Raw genomic sequence first — 11,770 nt, forward strand, 5'->3', positions numbered from 1 at the left:
GGTTATATTCAAAGAAAATGAGATTAATCATGGTAGCTACTAATATAGCTGAAGGATGATGTGGAATGACAAAGTAAAAGGTGGCTTTTTATTATTTGGATCTTAGGCTATTTTATTATCTGCACCATAATTGTTTCATCTTTGGATTTGAGATTTGTGCATCTTAAGTGTTTAGTAATCTGCTCCTCAGCTTGATTTTGCATGTGGTCTGGTTCATCTTAAAAACTGACATGATGTCAGATTGTGTAGTGAGTAAAACAGGCAAAAATTGTCACTTTCTTGCTGCAGTGCTTCATGTTGCACAACAGTCCTTGAATAAAGTGGGGATACTACAAGCTGTGTGTAGGTTGGAGGTCCTTCGCTCACTCAGGACTTCAGTATTGAGTCAATCATTGAGCTATAGAAATATTCCACACTTTATCAGATTGCTTTGAAGCAAAATCCAACCTCTTCTAAAAACTATTGATATCCATCAGAGAAACCTGATGTGAGGTGCAGTAGAAATTAACATAATGTTTAAATTGAGACTGAGTAATCCTTACAGGGAGTGTCAGGCTTAACATTTTGCTACTACAGCAGATTTGACACTTAATGAACAAGGAATTCACTTACCTTTTTAGCAAAGGGCGTAAAATGTAAAAACAGTTTTTTTTAATATTGGTTGTCATAACACATCATCTCTAATACTAAATTTACAATCATCATGTATCATTTTGTCTCAAAATAAGACTAAAAACAACAGTGGGCTCTCATCTTCTCCCTTTCCACCAGGCAAATTCAAAATGATATGTACAAAATAATTGTTTGTTTGTGTGAAAACAAAACTCAAAATATTATCTGCAATAGAAAATTTTAGATAACAGTGCCCTTATCTGTGCTAGTAAGTGAATCATAACTACTGTTACTATCCTTTAATGTGGATTTTTTTTGTGGATTTTGTCCCACATTTTGAGTGTGTCCTTGCTTACAGTTATAGGGTTCAGACATAATAGTCTGCATAGGACTTTGTTCAAAGAAAGATTCAGACAGGCATGAACTTTGCCAACTTGTTGACCCAGGTAAACTTTAGAGTGAAGCCTTGGTCTCTTTATTATTAGATCATTAGATTATTAGGTTATTCTCTCTCTCTCTCTCTCTCTCTCACACACACACACACACACACACACACACACACACACACACACAGCAGCAGCAGCAGTCACAAGCCCCCAACCAGCAACTTCTATCCACAACTCAAAAAACAAACCCCCCCCCACCCCCCACCCCTCCATCACACCACCACACAACCCCAGAGAGTGCATCATTAATAAAACCTCATGTGCCACGCATAAACCCTTCCTCCAGGATCTTGTTTCCTCTCAGATAGTCCCCCCCCTCAACCCCCCGACCGACCCCCCCCCCCACCGACTAATCTGCAGTAGTAGGATTTAGATATTAGGCGGACAGATGGAGGTGTGGCTCGGTCGGTAATGAGGTGAGCGGTGGCGGTGAGTCCGGAGGCCCAGACACCGGTGAAACGACGTGTGGATTGAGCTGTAAGAGGCCCCTACACAACCAGATGTACACAGCTGTCACACTGCTGACAGAAACTAATCCTGCTGCCCCGACCCACTGCCAGGGAGAGAGAGGGAGAGAGAGAGGGAGAGAGGGAGAGAGAGAGAGAGAGAGAGGGAGAGAGAGAGAGAGTCTTCATTGAGAGGTTTACCAGATTTTTCAGCAGAATCCAGGCAATAAGAAATGTTAATCACATATTTTTTTTCTCTCTCCCTTTCTCTGTGTCTATCTGTCTCTCACAATTCATACTGTATATATTCCCAAATGCACATACACACGTTTTTTGTTTTTTTGCACAAAAGGGAGCATGAACTTCCATTCTAAGTGATCCTAAAGTGCCACTTAGCTTCAACTCCCGAGTATGAAATGTGAAATGCTCGCTGTTGAACTGGAATTTCCGCTCACCTCCTGAACTAAGATCGAATTGACCCTGAAATAGAGCGCGTACAGTGGATCCACATGGACACGGCTGCTTTCACACACACACACACACACTCACAGATTTGCGCGCGCACACACACACACACACACACACACACACTGCAAAAAATGCCCTTCTTAACAAGTCATTTAGTGCCTTATTCAGTAATAAAATCCTATCGTGATCGTGTGTGTGTGTATTTTTCATGAAACAAATGCAAAATTTTGTCAATGGGGCTGAGATAATTCCACATAATTCCACTTGTTTCCAATGCAGTTTAATTTGTTTCAAGAAGTTTCTGGAAACAAGTGTCTTCATCTTTGAGACAAGGCAGAAAAAGGCAGATGACTCCACTAGTATCAAGAAAATGACACTTAATAAAAAATTAAAAAAAAAAACCCTGAAAGTTTGTATTGGAAGCAAGTGAAATGATCTCACTCCAGTGGCAAATTCTTTTCACTTGTTTAGAGAAAAACAAGATTTTAAAGACTCAGTACTAGTCTAAATGACTTGTTAATATGGACATTTTTTGCAGTGCACACATACTCACACACTCACACACACATTCTTACAGCGACAGTCAATAGGTTGAGTGTAAGAGTGTGTGTCAGCGTGACTGGGAGCAGCAGGAAGCTGAGAGGTGAAACCTGAGTGTGGAAGAGGGGCTGAGAGGGGAGGGGAGGGCGGGTGAGGGGGTGGTGGGGGGTGGGGGGGGTGGGGGGGCGGTCAGGGAGAGGGGACACAGGGGGTATATGGGGTGGTGGGTGGGTGGTGGTAGTGGGGCACTCTGGGAATGACTCGGTGTTATGTTTATTTAGCTTTCTGCACAGTGGACGGAGAACGGGTTCAGACCGGGGTGAAACGGAAAGGTGTGTGTGCATGCGTGTGTGAGGGAGAGAGAGAGAGGGAGGGAGACAGAGAGAGAATGTGCGGAGGATGTCCGTCCTCAAATATCTGCAGTTGTCAAAAAATGTAGAATTGCGAGAGGAGATACTGGAATAAATAGCTTCACTTTGAATTGATCATTTTGAATGTAGAGCTTTGTTTGGATTTCTGTTTTTTAAAAAATGTCACACTCAAATTCCTCCCACTCAAATTAGGGTGCAGTTAGAAGTTTATGTCAGTACTGAAAATTGTTTTCAATTTCCACTATTCCTGTAATGGCTCACTTTGTTTGAATATATGATGATGATGGTGTATCAAATTTCAATTTCTATGCACCAAATGTCATATCATGCTGTTACTTATACAATCCATACTTTTCATTCATAGTTCTACATAACACATTCTAGGGTTAGGGTTGCAATTGTCAGTTGTTCTATTCTTATTCATATTCTATTTTTCTCAGCTGTATTCTATTATCGGCCAATTTCCCCATAGGGGTCATTGAAGTTTCATCTTATCTTAAGTCTCACTGTTTTGTATTTGTGCTTTTAGGTATTTTGCACTTTAAGATGAACTATATTCCTGTATTCCAGTATAATAGCGGTATTGACAACTGGCCATACTGATGTCTGATGCATCCAGTGAATTCAATAAGAAAGAAAACTGTTGGAGAATTTAATATCTCTCTCTTGCTGTCTCTCTCTCTCTCTCTCTTTCTCCCTCTCTCCCCCTCTCTCTCTCTCTCTCTCTCTCTCGCGTGTGTGTATGTGTGTGTGTGTGTGTGCACCTGTGTGAAACGTTGTGGCTTGGGAGCAACTCAAGGCCAGTTTCTTTCCTCCCCACCTCCTCCTCTCTCCTCCCCAGTCTTTGAACAAAGAGGAGTGAGGATGGGAGAGAGGGCAGATAGGAGGCCAGCGATAGGAGGGGCGAGGGAGAGATAGAGGAGGGGGGAGGGGGGGGGGGCAGAGGGCACAGTGACATTACCTCTGAGGCCCTCCACAATCTCCCGCTGAAAGCCCCTTTAATGACTCAGAGACTGCACATGATACGGGGTGTGTGGTTGTGTGTGTGAGAGAGCGAGGGAGAGCACCGCAAAAGTAGTCACTTGCAGTATTGAGTCTTATAGTCTGGTCATTTTCTCAGAAACACACACACACACACATTCTGTTTCACTCTCTCTGCCTCCTTCATTCTCTCTCTCTCATTAATGGCAAATAAATGTCCAGTCATTTATAGTCTCATTCAGTTTTAAAATCTTCATTTTTGTAAAACTAGTGCAGAAATCTGCCAGTGGGGGGAGATCATTTCACTTGTATCCATTGAAAATCAACTTTTCAGTGATTTTCTTGAATCAAGTGCTATTTTCTGGATTTTCTGCCGTGTTTAATGATATCGGCACTTGTTATTCAGAAAATTCCTGAAGCAAGTGAAACTGTATTGGAATCAAGTGGAATACATCTCACCCTATGGACAGAATTTTTCTCTTGTTTTAAGAAGAAATACTATTTTAAGGCGGAATATGAGCCTGTCAATGACTTTTTTTTTTTTTTTTTTTAACTTTTTTTGTTGTGTGTGTGTGAGCGAGAGAGAGAGAGAGAGAGAGAGAGAGAGAGAGAGAGAGAGAGCGAGAATGGAAGTAGAGAGAGAGAGAGAGAAAACAAGAGGGAGAGAGTCAAACAGACAGAGCGTGCACATTTTTTGAGTGTGTGTGTGTTAGGGGGGGGATGCATGCAGAGAAATGGACAGAGAAAGAGAGAGAGAGAGAGAGAGAGAGAGTCTGAGTGGGAGAATGAGAGAGGTATGGATGCTGATGGCGGTAGAGTTCACCTGGACCTATAGTGACCCTCACTGACCTCCATCCATCTGTTTATGTTCACTGATTCCTGCCTCCCCAGCCAGGCTGCATGCATAGCACTCTCTCTCCACAGGCCTCCATCCAGCACTCACACACACACACACACACACACACACACACACACACACACCCACACACTGAAAATCCTGGATTTACATTAATTTTCATTAACTACCCACTGTGTTTTAAGTATACCTAACTTCTAGTTGTGTATTGAGTTATACATATATTAAGTATTAAGTAAGTGGTTAAGTATACTTCTGACAGGTTAAGTATAATAACCTTATGCCTATTATGCCAAATGTCATCAGTATGGTAACATTGAGAAATAACCGCTTCACACACATACACAGGCGCATACACGTACACACTCGAATGCATACACTCACACACACACACACACACACACACATGCACATACACTAACCTGGCTTCACCCTCTCACCTTCACCCCCTCTACCCTCCTACCTCCCGCTGAACGGTGAACCAGCGATGACCAACACACCTCCATCAGAAAGGCCTCAACGCTGCATTTGTTTCCAACTAAACCCCCCCCGGCTGGCTGGGTTTACTGGGTTTACATGCAACGCGAGAAGCAGCACACACTCCTTCAGCACCACAACCCCCAACCCACCCCCGTCCCCCGTCCCCGTCTCTCTCACCTTGTTATTTTTATAATTCAAGATTGCCGAGGAGGCAGGGGGTGAGGTGAGGTGACACGGGGAGCGTGGCACTGATAAGCGAGCTAATACCCCGCTTTCCAAAAGGTCAAAAGTCACCCCAGGCTAACTGGGAGGGGGGGAGTGAGGGGTTTGAGGGAATGTTGAGGGGGATGCATCTGACATTCTGATATTTACCGATACAAATTGAAAGGGGCAAAAACAAAAATCTAAGCAAAAAAGCTGGAGAAAAGAAAGAGGGGAATGGTTTTCCTCTGGCGGCTCGGTGACAGTAATCAGAATCAGTGTCCCATAGGAACAGGAAATCCAGTGGGATTGGCCTTCTGGTCCGCCCCAGCACTCGGAAAACACACACACACACACACACACACATACACACACACTCGCTGCCACTAAATCAGGGCGCTGATTGAGCCGGCCTCTAATTTTAGCCACAGGCTCCCGGCTCCCCACCAGCGGCCCTTTGCATCCCAGGTCCGGGTTGGGAATAGGCGGAAGAAAAGGTGATTAATCGCTGTCATGTCTGTCACAGCAGACCGGGACAGCAAGGGGGAGGGGGGGGGGGCACGGAGGCTGCAGTGGAAATGGAGTTACACGCAAGACGCTAACAGCTGTTGTTGTTATTGTTGTCCCGGCTGGAGAAAGGCTGGAGTGTGTGTGTGTGTGTGTGTGTATATTGTATGTGTGTGTATATTGTGTGTGTGTGTGTGTGTGTGTGTGTGTGTGTGTGTGTGGTTAGTAATGAAATAAGTCGGAGAATAAGGTAGATAGAGGTGAGGGGGTATCGCAGTAGTTTGTGGTGCAAGAATGAAAAACAGAGAGAGAGAATAAAAGAGAGGAAGAGAGAGAGATGGACAGAGTGTTCTGGGTCTGACTCCCTGATGGCGAAGCAGCGGCTGTACACTCTGTCTGCTGACACACTGATAACACACACACACACACACACACACATACACTCAGCAGCCACCGCAGCTGGTCCACATCAGGTCACACACTCTTTCATTCCTCTCTCTCTCTTTCCTTATACCTCTATAGCCTACTGTTCATGTCCGGATCTTTTTTTTCCTCCCTCACCTTCATCCCATCATTCTGCTCCAGCTTTCACTTTCACCAAAATACAGCTATGCTTTCATCAAAGTCATATCTATTTAAGAACATGTTCACACTCCATTTTTTTCCCCTGTTTTTCTTCTCTTACTTTCCTCCACAGTGAGACTTTCTCCCTCCTTCATATGGAGCTGGAGTAACTATCACAGGCAGCACAGGCCACTAGAGGGCGCTAGGCCAGTTCAGGCTGAGCACCATGGGGTGATAACACAACAATCTGCAGAATGGGAGTGTCTCCTGTTGCCACCTCACCTGCTTTCTACGAATACTGTGCCAAAATGTGGGTCCAAGAGAATTCTTCTTCCAGTCTAAAAACGATTTTGCAGGAACTTGCATAGGCCAGTCTAACAAACTTGTATTCTTATTTCAGCATATTATTCTACCATACACTGCTAGGACTATAGGGAAGACGTAGGTAATAAACACAGCCAGCCTTGGACACCAATCTCTCCATTTTCATAATGTCATTGGGTTCAATTTATAACCTTTGTTATAGATGCAAGAGGAGTTCATACTCACAACTGGAAGATAAGGACTTTCTCAAACCTAGATGTTAAACCCATGAAAATGAACCACTTATATTCTGCATCTGACCAATAAACATGCGATCAAGTCGAGAAGTGCAAAATATGTTGTAGTTACCCCATCATCAGTGTAAAAACATAAACCTTGGATATTTGGGCTTGCACACCCCTATGTTTGCATGTCCAGCCAGCCTCTCCCACTCTCTCCTGTCATTTCTCAAGAAAGAAAGAGACAGTTGGAATAATCAGCGTTGGGAAGGTTTTGACTGAGTAGAGTGTAAGGAGTCTGGCTGTACGTTTACTGTGGAAATAAGAAAAGGTTTAAAGATTTCACTATATGGATGTTTATGCGTAGTGTCAGAAGACATTTCACACTCTTTCACATTTTACATCTCTCTCTAATACATACATACGTACGTTCTCTCACACACATGCACACGTGAGTACACACACACACACACACACACACCCATATGCAGTACACCCACATATTATATTGCTTGTCAGTGCCGTGTAGAAGGGTTTAATCTTAATTAGCAGCCAACATTAGAGATGTTTAGACGTGTCTGTCAGCACCAATCACTTAGAGCCAAGCTGGGCTTCGAACAAATCAACTGCAGTTGACCTTGCTGCTTTGATGATTACCCAGTTAACACCTGTTTGGCCTGCCACAGGTACACTCCTGTTTTCACTGGCTCCCACAGCTCACCAGAAAGTGGTAGAAGCATGAAGAAAATGTTTGAAAGTGAGTGTAGAGGAAATACTCCAGGGTTGTAGACTTTGAAATGGTCGTGTCTGTGTAAAGGGTTTTATTTATTTGGCTGGGCTGGGATTGTATGTGTGTGTGTGTGTGTGTGTGTGTGTGTGTGTGTGTCTTAAACAAGTGAAACTGCATTGGAAAAAAGTGGAATGACCTCACCCCATTAGCAGAATTGTTCACTTGTTTTAAAGGGACCCACATATAAGTCCACATATTCACATATAAGTGCATATGTTGAACTGATGATATTTAAGGCAGTGGTTCTCAACGTGGGGTCCGGGGACCACTCGGGGTCCTTAAGAGGGTTCCAAGCGGTCCCCGGAAAATTGATGAATTGTTAAACTTCAGCATTATTTAATTTACAAGACAACACAATTACAACACAATTACAGAAAGTAGAAGAACGGCTATTTTTTTAGTATCACTCTTATTTCTCTACCTGAAATATAGATAGTCTTGGGATTCTGGACAAATTCTCAGATTTGGGTCCGAGACACAAAATCTCATCAAATGGGCGTCCGTGGCACTAATGTGGACTAAATTAGGGGTCCTTGACATGAAAAAGGTTGAGAATCACTGGTTTAAGGTGCTGACTCAACAATTGTCTTTCAATTCTTTTTCTGAGAGAGAGAGAGAGAGAGAGGAATCAAATAGAGTGAAACAAGCAGAATTTTCTCACCCCACTAGCAGAATATGAGACTAAATCACTTGGTAAGAAGGACATTTTTCTGTGCGCACATTTAAGAATGCATGTAGGTGTGTGTGTGTGTGTGTCTGTGTGTGTGTGTATGTGTTTGTATGTGTTTGTGTGTGTGTGTGTGTCTTTCAGATGCGTGTCCATCTGTGTGAGTGACCTCAGCCTCTCCGCCGCACTGTACGTCTGGGCCCGCGGACCGTGTATCCCCCTGTGAGTGGGAGGCTCCAGTGCGTTTGATGTGGCTGACGGTCGCCTCCCCTCTCCCTCTGGCCCGAGATCAGTGGCCCGGGTCCGCGTGGGCCGGCCCGGTTGAGATGACCGCGGCAACGGCGGTCAGCCGCCCAAAAGCGTCGGTCGGGTTCCTCCTCGGTCACGTGACCCGGCGGGGGCAGCCAATAGCGCGGCCGCCCCGGCCCCCTTCACGCGGTGGGAAAACATTCCGACAGCTGGCCTCGGACGGTTCCAGAAACATCTGCAACGTCCGCCGCTGGTGAGAATCTCCCCTCCCGCCGCTTCAGAACATAACCTTATGATAATAGAGTTGGTGGATGAGGACTCGTATTGAAAGAGGGCTTTTTTTTCTGATGCGATTATTCGGTACCCGTTGCTCTTGCGTCCCACGATGCATTTCAAAAGGTTGTGGGAGAGCATGGAGTTTTTAAGACCCCCTCATCCTATCTGCCTGAGACACACTCATCTGCAGAGGTGCTGGGGTTACTCCTTATCACAAAGGAGATCTGAGTGTGTGTGTGTGCACGTATGTGTGTGTGTGTGTGTGTGTGTGTCGAGGAGCGCTCCATAGCCTTTGACATATTGTTAATTTGAAGAATGTTTGAAGTATGATGCAACATCAGCTGCTCTCACTTAGCTTTGAGCTGCTTTCCTCCAAAAAAGTCCCCTCCGGTCTCAAATTACCACCAAGACAGCACTAGTACCGCTGTCTCTGTGTGTGTGTGTGTGTGTGTGTGTGTGTGTGTGGAGAAAGTAGAGAAAGAGAGAGGAAGGCTTTTAATGTCTTGTTAATGTGCATAAATACATGTGCATGAGCATTCCCTGAGAGATTCATTTTACACATTGTTAGATGCTTGTTTATAAAATTGGCAAAGGGTCCAAATTGCACTGCATAAAACGATTCCAAATCTAAAACGTGGAATAGATAAGATGCATATCTGTTTTGGAAATTTGTACTCGGTTAGTTCGCTGCTGAGGCACGGTCTCCAGTTGAGGAATGTTTTGAATAATACTCAGTTGAGTAATGCCCATAGCTTCTTTGTTGTTATGAGGATATTCTATTGGCATAAGTGGGTTGAATAAAATAAAACAGTGTTTTCCCAATTTTCCAAAATCTGTGGGTGGAAGTGTTTTGTAGAGGCGTTTTGTTTTCATTGGGGATAAGCCGGCAGTCATTACATAGAGTTTGTCCTTATGCTAACCTGTAGGGAGGAGTCTAAACAAAGTGCTACACCTCTCTTGATGCCGTAATATCTTTTGCTGTTATTATAACCGAAACAACAAAATGCTCCATTGTTGAGGTGAAGTTATGACAAATTTTCATACTTATTCAATATCAGGCGTGGACGGGCTCGTCATGGTCCAGCTGCTCCAAAGAAAGGCGTTTGTGCTCGCTCCGTGAGGTTTGGCTCTACCCTTGACATTCCCACTGACTCATGGAAGACATCGCTTCCTCATTCCCACTCTCTTCCTTCCCTATGCTGCTTCTTTCATTGATATCATTTTCCTTGCTACATGACTTCATTTGTTCATTTACCACTCGGGTCGGCCGCTTTCCATCCTTGTCCCGGGAGTGACATCCCCGCTGGTGCGCCGCCATGGTCTTCGGTGCAAATTCCAGAGTTTGCGAATTTAGTATCGGTTGGAATTTTGCATGACCAGCAGCGGCTTCTCCCGATGGAGTTTGATAAACAAGAGGAGGCAGGCTTTTTGGCACCTGGCTAACCTGGCTCTGGCTGCACAGAGGAGCTCAGGTGGAAAAACTTTTCACTGTGAAATGTTGTGGTCACACTTTGTGATTCCAGTGCGAGTAGGGTATGAAAGAGTTGCTTACAGGTCAACAGGAATACATTTGTATAAGCAGATGTCTGTTTGATATCGGCCCTTCTCCCATACAGGTTGTGCCAGTACTCTCAGGATTGAGCTTGTTATGCCCAAAATTGTTGATTGCATTCTTTTTTACCATCAAAAATCTGGATAACTGCGTGTTTATATTTGCAGTTTTGTAAAGTCTAATGTTCAGTGCATTGCCACTCATGTGTCTGCTACATCAGGCAACGTAGCAATGTACAGAAACAGTTCTGATTAGCATCGGCACGCTCCTTGACCTCTCACCTACATGCGCTGACCTTAGGGTCTGCACTTGTCTTTCAACTCTGAGCGTCGGCCCGGGTCCTCTAGCTGCTCGCCTCTGGGGCAGTGTGGATAAAAGCTCTCCATCATAGGAAAAGGAAGCGGCGCACATGTTGAGTTTGTTTTACATGGGGCTTAATGGATTCCCGCTTATGCATATGCGCGTGAACGTCCGCTTCCCCTACACCGCTGGCCCGGCGGCACACGCTCGCGTGACCACCACCCACACACGGATCACGCCTGGGACAGGATGGCACCCACGTATATGCCCACATCGCCAGGCTCGGGAGGCGAGATGCACTGCAGTGGGGGGGGGGGGGGGCTGTGGAGGCCGGCAAGGCGGGCACAATGGGAGGATGTGGTGTGTTGATTTAGCCTGCGGGCCAAGGGGGCGAGGGCTGCCGGGGGCGGACGCTACGGTTTGACACATGTGACGTGGCCGATGACTGATGGCGGTAGGAGCAGCACCAGCGCACACGGAGTTAGACCTGAACCACTGAACTTGAACTTTTAACTCCTGAGGCATAATGGGATGCTGTCGATGACATAATAAAATCAGGAGGGGAAGGGAGAAAGGTTGTGAAAACGAATAATATGGAGCAGGTACTGTCAAAATGTGTTTGATCAAAGCACTTATTTGCCTGTTTTGTTTGCCTGTTTTGTGAGCTGAAATGTTTTGGATCCTCCTGCACTTGGCGCTCCGGACAAATTTTGCACATTTCATCCGCCTTTAGCAGATAGAGAGCGACGTCCATAATTTGATAGGGCGACATCAATGGGAATGTAAGTCGGAGTGGGTCAGAATGTGGAATGTGCCAGAGCCAATCAGGCGCCTCAATCTCAGGCTGACGGCCAATCGGGTCATGGCGCTGCGGGTCCCCGAGAGACCGCTGAACTCAATACGGAGGACATTTCTGAAGAGA

The sequence above is a fragment of the Centroberyx affinis genome, unplaced genomic scaffold (assembly GCF_046629955.1).
Source record: "Centroberyx affinis isolate AG114_WGS23_722 - 3 ecotype Tasmania unplaced genomic scaffold, CSIRO-AGI_Caff_v1 ptg000766l_1, whole genome shotgun sequence".
In the NCBI taxonomy this organism is placed as follows: Eukaryota; Metazoa; Chordata; class Actinopteri; order Beryciformes; family Berycidae; genus Centroberyx; species Centroberyx affinis.